The sequence below is a fragment of the Gossypium hirsutum genome, chromosome A03 (genome assembly GCF_007990345.1).
Source record: "Gossypium hirsutum isolate 1008001.06 chromosome A03, Gossypium_hirsutum_v2.1, whole genome shotgun sequence".
Lineage (NCBI taxonomy): Eukaryota > Viridiplantae > Streptophyta > Magnoliopsida > Malvales > Malvaceae > Gossypium > Gossypium hirsutum.
In genome coordinates this window covers 89,387,435-89,402,071 of record NC_053426.1, presented here as the reverse complement: position 1 = coordinate 89,402,071, position 14,637 = coordinate 89,387,435, and positions in this window count along the sequence as shown.

Below are 14,637 nucleotides of genomic sequence, written 5' to 3'. Positions count from 1 at the left end.
TATATGAATTTTATGGTAAGTTTACAATGATTATGTTGTTATAGATGTATAATAACACCTATTTATAAGAGGTAAAATCTAAGCAACCAAATGGAGTTATTATAGAGAGGGTTGACTATATATAAAGCCTAATAGGTAAGTCCACATACTTAGTGGGGTAGGCACCTAACTCAATTACACAAGTCATAAAGAATTTGTTATTGAAATTATTTATATTATATATCTCTTTGCAATGAAAGATTACTAACATTGCAAACCACTAAAAATCCTCCACTAGTATGAAATGTTAGTTTTTTTTTTACCTTTTACACAAATAAAATTATGAATAAAAGATGGTATCTCTTAATCTGAACCACTAATAAGTGAATGTACGTTAGAATTTTAATAAAGTTATTGACGTTAACCATAACTTCTTGTATTAAAATTGAAAATAAACCACAATTAATTTTATTTATAACTCTTTCTAAAGTTATTTCATTTTTAGCATTAATATGACCATGTTATCCTTTCCTTTATAAACATTTGCAAAAGAACCCATTAATTCTTTTTATTGAAGTTTCGTCACTTTTTATGCTTATGTGGGTAGAGTTCCTTTTATTGTCTCCATTATTTTAGGAATCAATCAATGAACTCCATTAAAAATTTTCAACTCATCTATACACAATGGATTGCACTAGTCTTCAAATCACTTTCTATTTAGAATGGGATTTACTAGTGCTTCAGAGACACATGAAACAACTTGTTTTTACCATTTGAGCTTTATAATTAAAAGAGGGATTCCCAATGTTGGTATCTAATAAGGGTTGCACTCCTATTCCTATTGTAATACTACTTACCAAATCCCTTGGTAATCATATGGTTAAAGGATTTGTCAAATTGCTAGCTAATTTGACATAAGTAATGGTAATTACTCCATTAGAGATTAGTTCCCTAACATAATCATGTCTTATACTAATATGTCTAGACTTTCCATTATATATGTAACACCCCTAATCCGTCTCCGTCGTCAGATAAGGGTTATGGAGCATTATAGTGCAAAACAAAACCTTAATCATCAAAACATGGATCAACATGCAATTCACATATTTATCTTCAATAACATAATTTAAATATGATAAAAATACTTTTATGGGCCTTAAATCGAACTTGATTGGCCTTAAAGACAGTTTGGAAACAATCAGGGACTTATTCAAAGTAAATCAGAATTTGTAGGCAAAACATGAAAATTTTGTGAAACAGGGGTCACACAGCCATGTGACATAGCTTAAACCATGTAGACATTTGAAATAAGGCTACACAGTTGTGTCATAGGTCGTGTGCCAAATCGTGTGAATATTTGAAGTTAGGTCACACGATAATGTAGCAGGCTGTGTGCTAGACCTTGTGAAACCTGCATTCTAAAAAAATGACATAAGACCGTACAAATAGCCCGTGTGTGACACACAGTGCATTGAAAAACAAGTTTACTGATAATACTCTGGAATGACATATTTTTTTATGTATTAATTACATGTTTATTTTGAGTATGATATATATGGTTTTTTATCTGGTAGGGATTAAATTGAAGGCAAAAGGAAATTTGGGGGCAAAAAGCGTGATTTGGAAGTAAAATGGGCCATCATGCGAAATAGGAAAGAAGTGGTGCCAAAAATATAAAGTGTGGAAGACTTGGGGGAAAAAATTCAAAGAAGAGATTTTATAAGCACAAGACTCTATTTAAATTTGAATTTTATTAGAATTATTGTTAAGATTATTATTTCGATTTAATTTTAGCTTTTATCTTTATTTATCTTTTAGAATTTAAATAGGAATAAACTAGATTTCCTAAGTATTATAAATAGGGAATGGAGTGACACAAATTGCACTCATCTTTTTTTTGTAAAACCTCCTTCCCCCAAAAGCTCTAGCTTTTATTCCTTTTATTATTCAATAAAATTCCATTTTATCAAACTTATTTTTTCCCAAAAAGCATAAGCCACTAAATTCATTTAGCCAAAGGTTGTCGAGGTTCCCCAAAAAGGGTTCATAAGGCTTAGAATCAGCACTTAATCTTCTCAAATAATATTCATCGTTTCTCCGCACTACGGGATTGACACTTCTGTCATGTCCGTTCAAAAGTGATCTTTTCATCTTGTGCAAAGGCGGCCACTTTGTATGTTTTGGGAAGGTTGCACGGTCAGTTTGTTAGCTTACTGCGTCAGTGGTTGTCGAGCCCAAGAGACAAAATGGTGTGGCATTCGCCATTGAAAAGTGATGGTCTAAGTGTAAGAAAGTTCCACAAAAATGACGGTTGACTAGAGTCAGGTTCCTCTATATCGTAAGTCTAAAATCTAAGTGGAGTTGGTGGTCGTAGGCATCCTCTTCCACTATAATTGGCTTATTCTGTCATGAGAAGGATTATCTAAAAGCCTAGGATTGAACCTAAGAAGAATTGAGATAACCAGAGGCTGGAATCTCTCAATCTAGGAATCTCTTTTCTCGACTCTGTTTATTTTTACAATTTCAATTTCAATTTACACAATCTCAATTTGTCCATATTTTTAATTCTGTGTTTTTTTTTATTTTTTTCCAGGTACGTGGTTTTTCTTGGACACAACTTTGCCCGGGATCTCGAGGAACGAGAATTTGTGCAAATCCATTTCCTGAGGATTTGACCCTACTTCCCTTATATTATTTTTTTTGTTATTTTATAGGGATAGGATATTTTTGGTGCTCTCAACGGCACATCAAATTTTGGCGCCATTACCGGGGACTGGTAATGTATTAATATTGTTTATTTTGTTTCTTATGACTAGATCTGCTCCAATTATTCTTGCGTTTGATTCAGAAATAGAGAAGACTACGAGAGCTAATAGTAAGGAAACAAAGCTACGTAAAAAACAGTCAGAGGTGGTAGGGACCCAAAGTAACCCACCGCCAGAAATAGAAGTAGGCGATGAACTTGAGTCTAGGGTTAATAAAAACCCTACTCAAACATTGGAGAACAAAAGAATAGGAGTCAATCCACTAAAAGTAGTGTTTAACGTTAGGGTTAATGAAAACCCGAATCTAGCACATCAACCTATGGCTCAAACAATTTAGCAATTTGCCGAAGCTCCTATAGAACAACCACCGTTATGCATTGCATATCCTACTATGGATGCTAATTTTGAATTGAATTCAAGATTAATCCAGTTACTGCCAACTTTCTGCGGATTACAAAATGAAAATCCACACAAACCATATGGAAACACAAACATCTAAAAGAATTTCATATGGTTTGTCTTAGTATGAAGCCTTAGGGCGTAACTGAGGATCAAATCAAATTGTGTGCTTTCCCTTTCTCCCTAGTAGAATCTATCGGGGAATGGTTGTTTTACCTACCTCCTAGATCTATTACAACTTGGACTGATCTTTCCCGTTTGTAACAGCTCAATTTTGGGTCTAGTCGAAATGGTGGTTTCGAGACTACAAATCCGACATAGAAAATTTTATTTTTATTATATTTTTATGGTCTAAAATTTTATGAAATGGTTTCGTGAAAATTTCATTCAAAAATTTTGACGTTTGGGCACTCAATTTGGTCAAAAGGACTAAATTGTAAAAAGTGAAAAAGTTAAGTTCTACATGCTAGAGGTGTCTAATTGCTATGAAATTTTAAATTGGAGGTCTTTAAATGGTAATTAGACCATTGGTTAAGTTGTTGGAAAAAAATGGAAATGGTTAAGTATGTTTCTAAAGTTTTTCATTAAGGGCATTTTAGTAATTTGGTAATTAAATGAATTAAAAAGCCAAATTAAAAGCCAATTTTTGTCCATCTTCCTCCCATGGCCGAAATTCACAAGGGGAAACCGTGGATAGGGTTTTTCAAGCTTCCAAGCTCGATTGTAAATCCGTTCTAGCCCTATTTTTAATGATTTTTATGTTTTTGAAATCCTTGTAACATGATCTATCTATTTCTACCACTAATTTAAGACATAATCAAAGTAAAAAATTTTACCCATGATGGATATTTGTGTATTTTGATGTTTAATGGTAGAAAATGCATGTTTGGTGTATGATAAACAACTTTTGCTAAGTGATTTTAGATGAAAATGCCTAAAAGGTCCTATTTGTAAAAAGTTGTGAAATGGGTGTTAAAATGAAAATAAAAGAAAAATGTGGGCTACTATAAGCATGTATAAGGTTAGCTAGGCATGGGTATTGAAGAAATTGAGTACATTTCATTTTACGAACCTAGGGACTAAATGTAAAAATGTCAAACTTTAGGGGCAAAAATATAATTTTTCCATAATGTGATTTTTGGATGATTTGAATAGTATAATGATTAAATAAGTTAAATGTGATATTATAGATCAAGAAAAATGAGGTTCGAATTTAGAACGAGGGAAAAACGAGTATTTGACGGTTAGGTCCTTTTCGCCATTTTTATGTCGAGGTAAGTTCGTATGTTTAATTAGCATTAAATTATATATGTATAAATGCTTAATTGATATAATTGTGGTAAATGCTATATTATTGAAATGAAATGTGAATGCTATTGAGTACAATACTACGGAGATGATCGACAGAGATTCGATACAGCGAAAGTCCCGGTTGAACCTTAAAAATAGATAGGATACAAATGTCATGACATTAGGGTTACTGAGATTATGTGTAAGACCATATTTGAGATATGGCATCGATATGAGACTTAGTGTAAGACCATAGCTGGGCTATTGGCATCGATACAAGATTACATGTAAGACCATATCTGGGATATGGCATTGGTATGGTACTGTGTGTACGAGATTCCCAAGTATCCTTTAATATTCCAAGTGGTTCAAAGAAGAGAAAGAGCATGTAAGTATTATTAATTTGTACAGGTATGTACATAAAGTTTATAAACATTGACTTCATGATATTGTGAGTTGATGGTTTTTATGAGAATGTTTTTGCGAAAGCTTTGTGATTATTGATCTATACTTGTGATGTATGAGATATATGGTTAATTTAGTTGGCAACTGTGTAGTTGGTTTTCAGGCCAAATTGAGTTATGATCTAGCATGTTTGATCATACAAATTATGATTTATCGGATATGAGAAAAAGGAAAGATTACATAATTGCCTATTAAAATGATAATGAGAAGATATGGGCTTTAAATAATTGAAAGATGTTAGAATATATGCGTGAAAAGTGAACACTTATAATTAATGTGCATGTTTATTATGAGGTTTAAAATAATTGGTTGATTATGGTAAACGGTTATAATGGAAAGATTTCGATTATTAGGCTAATATCAAGACATGTTAAATTATGCTTGCAAATTGATAGAACAAACAATGTGACTGAATTAGTTATAATTGTGAGTTTTAATGCAATTTATATCATCTTGTATTTATATCATTGGATTTGGTAAATGATTGGTAAGAGTTGCTTATTATGTTCATATAGACTTACTAAGCTATATAGCTTACTCCCTTCATTTCCCATGTTTTTTAGTGCCGTCAAGCTAGCTTGGGTTGGAGATCGTCGGAGATCCTATCACACTATCAAGCTATCATTTTGGGTATTGATGAATTCAAGTATTTTGAGTTATGGCATGTATAGGGACTTGGTCATTTTGTTATATGTGTTATATGATTTTAGTCAATCTAATGGCTAGTAATCGTCAAAGGCTTGTTTTGTTATTTGGCCATGTAAGTTAGCTTATATTGGCTAACATGGTTGTAAGCCTAAGTATATTCATGTATGTGTTAATGTCTATGGTGATATGATCATGGTATGCTTGGTGAATGTGAAATGTTTGGAAATGTGATTTATGGCATGATTGTGTAATTTTTGGAAATGTGACCTATTGATGAAATGAGAAATTTGATTATAATTTGGTAACTAGAAAGTAACTGAATGAAGTCTAATGAACGTGAAATTTGTATGTTTGACTTAGAGCTTAATAAATGTAGTGAATGTGTTAGATAAAGACATGAGTTGATATGTTTTAACCATGAATGTGGATGTTTTGGTTGCCCAAGTATGTCTTATTTTGTGCCTTTGAATTAGGGTAAGTCTATGTGTGAATAAGGGTGGCAAAATGGCTTGGTAAATAGTCTTGTTTTTGTCCACATGGGTAGACACACGGGCGTGTGTCTAGGCCGTGTGTAACATACGGTCAGACCCTGGGCGTGTGATCCGGCTGTGTGTCTCCTGCACCTAAATTGTTGCAAAACAGAATGCTTAATATCGAGCACATGGGTATGACCGTGTGTCTCAGCCATGTGAAGGACACGACCACGAGACACAGGCCTGTGACATGGCCATGTGACTTCAAATTGCTCTTGGGAGACAAAAAGAGAGTTACACGGGTTAGGGACACGGGCATGTGTGACCACATGGCCTGCCCATACGGGCGTGTGACCCCTGTTTAGCAAAAATGTTTTAAGTGTTGTAAGATTTTCTAAGGTTCTCGGTTTAGTCTCAAACCACTTCCAAAGCATGTTTTGGGCCTCGTAGGCTCTTTTTTGGACGATGTGATTGATTATTAAAAAGTTTTAATTTGGTGCCAAATTTACAACTCAAAATGTATGTTTGCTTGTGTTTAAGTCCAGTAATGTCTCGTACCCTGTTCCGGCGTCGAATACGGGTAAGGGGTGTTATACCGATTGTTTCTTAACAGGTTTTTTCCAGCATTGCATGTAGCTGAGTTAAAAAGGGAGATCGTTGGGATAAGGCAAAAAGATGTGGAGCCTCTTTACGACTATTGGGAAAGATTCAAGAAGTTGTTTGCAAGTTGCCCATAACATAGGATAACAGAATAGTCTCTACTCCAATACTTCTATGAGGGCTTAAAGCCCATAGAGATGAATATAGTAGATACCGCTAGTGGAGGAGCATTGGTCAACATGACTCCCCAACAGGCGAAGAACTTTATATCCACGATGGCAGCAAATACTCAGTAATTCCAAGTCAATCCTAAGCCCACCAGAAGGGTTCACTAGCTAAGTATTTCATCTTTAGAAGATAAAGTTGATCGACTTGTTAATATCATGAATTCTCTTTTTGTGGTAAAAATAAGACCAACCCGACCATGTGGAATTTGTGCAGCACCCGAACATACAACAGACGCATGTCCTAGTTTGTGTGATGATACTATGACCCATTTAGGTGCTGTGGGGAATTTTCCTGGACCACCCCAATGGCGATATGACCTTTATGCTAATACCTATAATCCAGTCGGAGAGGTAAGGAGGAAAAAGAGATCATTGAAACAGTCAGAAACGTCAAGATCAACATACCATTGTTGGATGCCATCAAACAAATTCCATGATATGCCAAGGTAAACAAGCGAAAATTAACTGGAAATGAAAGAGTAAGTGTTGGTGAAAAAGTATCTATGATGTTGCAGTGGAAGATGCTAGCAAACTGCAAAGATAGGGCATGTTTGCAATACCATGCAAAATAGGCCACTTAGGAATTAAAAAAGCTATGTGTGATTTAGGGGCCTCCATAAATGTAATGTCTTTTTCTATTTATGAATCATTTAATGTGGGTTTTTTTTATGAAAACAAGTGTAATCATTCAATTAGTAGACAAGTCTATTGTGCATCCCGAAGGAGTCCTTGAGGACGTATTAGTGAAAGTCAACAAATTTATCTTTCTTGTAGACTTCTATGTGATAAAAATGGAAGAGGATAACACTCATGGGTCTTTAGGCATCTTGTTGGGGTGACCTTTTCTTAGTACTGTAAATACTAATATTGACGTGCGTTGTGGAATGATGAAGTTTAACGTTTATGATGCTTGGAATGATGAAAATGTGCAAGTGTACACAATTGCAACAAGTAATAAAGTGACGAGTAAATGTCGAGTTATCATACCCATAGGGACTATGAAAAGAATTATTTATGAATGCAATTTTAAAAACACTTCAGTGAAGAAAAATATTTTGATTTGAGGAGGTGATTAAAAACTAGGATTTTAACTAAGTAAAATAAATAAAAATAAAATAAAAGTTCCAATGCACGATTTCAAAAGATGGTTTTAATCAAGATGACATAATTGTTTTAGATTAATTACATTTCTTAACTTAGAATTATTAAACTCATGTTTGTGTTATTACGAATAAATTAACAGCAACTCAGTAATTTGCTAACTTATGAACATACTTACTTACCAAAAATTCATTTATCTCTTGACTATATCTCTATGTCAATTCAATCGATTAAACAAATTTTAATTAGAAAATGTGTTAATGCACATACATTCTTATGAAATTAAAATGATCTCTTGTACATATCTCTATGCTAATTCAAACAATTAATTCAACCTCGTAAGCACATAAAAGATTACATGAGGTAACAATGTATTTCTACCTTGAAACAGTTTAATCACAATAATCTTGCAAGTTATGCGAGGCTAATGTATCGTTAGATACTGTTGCTAATTTAACCCTCAGCTACCTAAGATGATCAAACATGCACTGATTAAGTATCATGTCAATTAATTACAATTTCAATTCGTTTAACTAATTAATTCATTAGTTACCTTACAATTGTAATGCAAGAATAACTTAGTCATGGTTTTACTTAATCAAACATCTTACCGAGGCCTATAACAACACAAACACAATTTTAATAAATTAAGTAGACGAAATGAAATCAACCTAATACGAATTAAATTTAAGCTGTATTAATTAAATTGAACATATCAACATTACAAATATTCATAGATATGTTCATTATAACAATAACAAAATTAAAAGGATAGGGAAAAAGAATTAAATCCGGTGTTTTCTCCGTGGCTTGACTAGTTTGCTCCACTCCTCTTTCTCCGCTTGTTCTTGTCGAACCGAGGCTTCTATGAACACTTGAATGCTGCTCCAAATGATGGTTGATTGACTCTTTTTCAAGAGGTGAAATCAGAAAGGGAATAGGGGAAGAAAATGAAGAACAATGAAAGGAAATGAGAGAGAAAAATGAGAGAGAGGTGAAGAGATGAGAAGGGTTGAGATGTGTTTGAAGTGAGCAGAAAATGGGGTATTTATAGGTTGAGATGGCTGCTAAAATTAGCAAAAATCAGCACCCACAGAGTCCCCCCATGGCCTGCCAAGTTTGAAGAATTCAAACTTGCTATTTTAAGGTAGGGGCAAATCTAGAAAGGCACAAATAGTGGAGGGGTTTGAATGCAATTTGAAGGAGTCTTCAAAGGCCATTTTTCAAGTTAAATAATCAGCCAAGCAAGCTGATTGAGTCAGTATGTGGGATGGTTTTGGGCTGCCCAGTGCTCGGTTGGATCGGTTTTCTCGGTTCAGCTCAATTGGGCCACTTTTCATAATTAATTAATAATAATTTATTTAATCCAAATTAAATTGGATTAAAATTAAAATTAATTATATTATGAATTAATACACATAATTTGGACCGTCTTAGGCTAAAAAATTAATTCACCTTGATGCTTCAAAATTGCTTCTCGGTTTTGTGCTTCTAGCAGTGTCTACCGAGTCGTTTTTTGCCCTTTGTGTGAAGCTATAAAAAATGATCAAAATTAGTCAAAATTTATTATAAAATTAAGTAAAATTAAACATGTTAATAATTTAAGTACAATTTAATTATTTTATAATAATTAAATATTTTTCGACAAGCATTTTACTGAAACTGCATGAATTTGAGTTAAAAAGGGCATGAAAAAGTGTGTATATTTTTGTGTTTCCAACCCTATTAGTCACCCGAGTGAAATATTGAACGTAAACTGTGTCGACATAATTGACTCATTAGCAGAAGAAACTTTTGAGTCACCTTATGAAGATAAACTTGAAACATTGTTTGATGATAATTTCGATTCAGGATCTATTTGCGAATCTATTAATGAATTATTGGCTCCTATGGACACTAAACTTCTACATTCTTTTGTGCAGGCACGGATCTAAAATTAAAACCACTTCCTGAGCATCTCAAACTCACATTTTTGGAGAATAATGAGACTATTATCAACTTAGAAGGGATTAACCCCTTGACATGCACACATAAGATTGGAGGAAAATACGAAACCAAAGCAAGAGGCGCAAGGATGATTGAACACAAATATGGTGGATATGGTAAAAAAGTAGAATTTTCAAGCCCATACGAATGAAATAATTCAGTTGGAACAACCCCAATACTAGTTGAGGCATCAAGCTAACGATGTTAAACAAGCGTTTGTTGGAAGGCAACCCAATTTTATTTTATTTATATATATTTTTTTCTTTTTTTTTATTTTCTTGCATGTTAATAAATTTTATTCTCTCTTCTTATATCCAAGAAAATCGAGGAGAAGAAAAATTAAAATTGGAATGACATCTTGAAGGAATGGGTATGTTTTAGCAAAACCCCATATTCTACTCTAATTCAGGTAGGGATAGTGCATCTCTGCTTTAAACTCACCCAAACCTACGCCCAAACGCCCACCTTATAGCCAAACACCCTTACTCTTACACTTTCACACCCTAATTTTTCACCCATATTCACCCAAAACTCCCTCAAGCCACCGTTAATCCTCTCCCTCACCCCCACTGACGATTTTCGAACCACCATGGCTAGGAATAGGAGCCGCACTGTAGCCTTCCCCTCCTTCCTCTCCTCCACTCGACGCCAAACCTTCCCCTCCCTACAGCTATGCTTGAACGACAATGACTACATAGGGAGTTTTTCTAAACCCTTTACTTTCACCTTTTTTTTCCCTTCTTCTTTTTCTTTTTTCTTTCACATTAAGGACAATGTGTTTTCAGTAGGGGAGGCATTCCTCATTATTTTTGTCATTTTATCTGCTGTTTGTTTTTTTGTGTGTGTTATTATTGCTGTTGCCTTATGCTCGTTTCTGCCAACATTTATTTTTTTAGAATATTCTACCTCTTTTCATGCCCAAGATTTTAACCAGAATTGCCCATTGTTTGACCTGCGAGCATGATTCCTATCTATTAAGTTAGTTATGATTTTGCTATATTGATTTCATCTCCACTATTTTGTTTCTATTAGGCTAAAATAATTATGATTAATAGAGTTAACCCTATCTTGCTTATAGTAAAATCGATTAAGTCTTAATGCAAAGAAGAAATTTAATACAATTGCATGCTAAAATTATGTTCATGACTGTTAGGTGGTTGCTGAAACTTATTTTTGACACTTGATTGTTTTTCCTAGTCCTCCAAAATTAAAATTCTACTTCATGATAATAATAAATTTTGATGCCTTCGTGGTTATGAGCGCAATTTAAAACGTGACTTCCTGAGTAACCGGGGTAGGGTGCTTGGGTTGTCTTTCTACTTCGCGTCAAAAGGTTGTGTGACGTGTTATGTAAAAATCCACTAACCGAATTTAAACAAAAATTTTTAAGAATGTGTTGGGATGAGTAACTAGGGTGGGGTTCTTGGTTGTCATCTCTCTTCGCGTCAAAATGTTCAATATATTCTTAAGAAAAGAAAAGAAAAAGAAAAAAAAAGTAAAAATAATAATAATAAATTACATTGGGGACTAAGGGTGGAAACAAATAGGGTGTCTTGGTAAGTTAAGTAAATTACCTAATTTTCATGAAATAATTTAAGTCAATTTTGATTTTTGTGTGTTTAAATTGGAATACTTTTCTAGTTTTACTTAAAGCAAGCTAAATGTTCTTTTTATTTTCATATGCATTGTGTCTAATTTTTATAAAAATTTGGAATGATACTTCTTTCATGGTAAAATCTAAATTACACAGTGGATAGGAACCATACTTGAGGATAAGCATGGGCTAAGTAGGGAGAATTTGATAATACTCTGGAATGACATATTTTTATTTATTAATTACATGTTTATTTTGAGTATGATCTTATAATTTAAGCTATTTATGGTTTTTTATCTGGTAGGGATTAAATTGAACAAAAAAAGAAATTTAGAGGCAAAAAGCATGAATTGGAAGTAAAATGGGCCAGCATGCTAAATAGGAAAGAAGTGGTGCCAAAAATACAAAGTGTGGAAGACTTGGGGGAAAAAGTTCAAAGAAGAGATTTTATAACACAAGACTCCATTTAAATTTGAATTTTATTAGGATTATTGTTAAGATTACTATTTAGATTTAAATCGAAATAAACTAGGTTTTCTAAGTACTATAAATAGGGGATGGAGTGACACAAATTGCACTCATCTTTTTCTGTAAAAACTTTTTCTTCCAAAAGCTCTAGCTTTTGTTCCTTTTATTATTCAATAAAAATCCATTTTATCAAACTTATTTTTTCCCAAAAAGCATGAGCCACTAATTTCATTTAGCCAAAGGTTGTCGAGGTTCCCCAAAAAGGGTTCATAAGACTTAGAATCCGCACTTAGCATTCTTATTGAATATTCATCGTCTCTCTGCACTACGGGACTGACGCTTCCATCCATGTCCCTTCAAAAGTGATCTTTTCATCTTGTGCAAAGGTGACCGCTTTGTATGTTTTGGGAAGGTTGCACAGTCGGTCCGAACTGCGTCAGTGGTTGTCGAGCCCAAGAGACAAAATGGTGTGCAATTCGCCATTGAGAAGTGATGATCTAGTGTAAGACGGTCCCACAAAAGTGACAGTTGGCTAGAGTCAAGTTCCTCCATATTGTAAGTCTAAAATCTAAGTGGAGCTGGTGGTCATAGGCGTCCTCTTCCACTATAACTGGCTTATTCTATCATGAGAAGGATCATCTAAAGGCCTACGATTGAACCTAAGGAGAATCGAGATAACCGGAGGCTGGAATCTCTTAATCCAAGATTTTTTTTCTCAACTCTGTTTATTTTTACAATTTCAAATTTAATTTACGCCATCTCAATTCGTCCACATTTTTAATTCTATTTTTTTTTATTTTTTTTCTAGGTACGCCGTTTTTCTTGGGCACAACTCTGCTCGGGATCTCAAGGAACAAGAATTTTTTCAAATCCAGTCCCTAAGGATTTGACCCTACTTCCCTTGTACTATTCTTTTTGTTATTTTATATGGATAGGATATATTTTTTCTCTCAACGATGCATCATTTACCAAAAAATGCTTTCTTGAGCTACAAGCATACCATTTGCTAACCTTTTTAACCTAATTAAAATGCACTTAAATGAGACCAGATCATGCTAAAATCATCATATATGCAACACCTTTACATCATTCAACCAATGTACCCTCATTGGTACCATAAAATATACATCCAAGTAAATTCATCTAATTGACATGGACTAAGCTTAAAATCTACACCATAAACCTATTATTCATCCATTTCAACTTCAAATAAACACAAATCAAGTCAAGAATCATTCAACATAGACCTACTAATATGCCAGTCAAAGACACCACATTTCACACACCAATTTTAGACCCATACCACATCTCAAAGTTCTAGTTTGAACCTATGTCAACCATGCCAAATAGTAATTCAAAAAACATGCCATTATACCTTATAATACCTACCATCTATAAAGCATGTATAAAGCTCATCCATACATACTTGTAGCTATTATTCACATGTCATTATTTAATATCATTAACCACAACAAACTTAGCATAACCTAAACAAGCCAAATCATTGGAATAACATTTTTAACCCTATTGCATGCCCTTTATAACCATTAACCAAAACAACAATAACTACCAAAATGACGAATGGATAGTGTGACGATCTCTGACAAGATTCCAATCGGTTGAGCTTTTTTGATGATCTACAAAATAGAGAAAATAACTACGTAAGCATTAGTGATTAGTAAGTTCATATAAAGGAAACTTAAACTTACTGAACATTTTAAATTAAACAACCTAACCTACTTTCATCATGTCATATGCCAAACTTCCTTTCCTATACACACCATCTCATAAGGTTAGTAAGTATAACATTACATGTAAGTTCCAAGTAAATCATGGTATATTTATAATAAGCATTTAGGCTTTCTATATCATCCATCACATATATATATATCCATTACACATTTTTCTCATTTGAATCCACATAATTAGTACATGGTAAGTAAACATAACATATATTAATAAATATATTCCATGCATATTTCATCCATCACATGATAAATTCTCATCATTTTCATTTCATATATGCATATCCATCTTTCCATTTCATATGAACATTAGTAACATTAAGTTTTTATACATGCATTTCCATTAACCTTTTCTTACCCGTTGAACAGTATAGAATAACATCGGATACTCGGGAACGCCTTTGCATCTAACCATAACCTTTTCAATAATGCTCAAGATGCTATTCACACGATGTTACTCACACAAGCTATGGAGAATTTGCAACAAATTGAGGACCTCCGCCATTGGCAGAACATTCAAGACCAGCACCCGAAACATATAACCCCTAATGACATATCATTTGTATCCTAAGAATTCACAAGGTTCAAACAAGACCTTTGTACATATCCAATTCTTTAAATTTCATTATATTATATTATTTCGCACATGCTTAATAAAGTACACATTTTCAATATACACATCCAAACTCTTTCCTTTCATTTCATTGTACCATTCTATTACACATTGAATGAAGTTCATATTTTTCATATATAGACTTTAATTTTAATTATCTTCACAACGTAATCCATTATACCAAAATTAATACACAAATATCAATCTAATTATGCATATCACAAATATTAATTAATATTCCATCTAAAACAACAATAACAAATTTATTTCTTATATGAACTTGC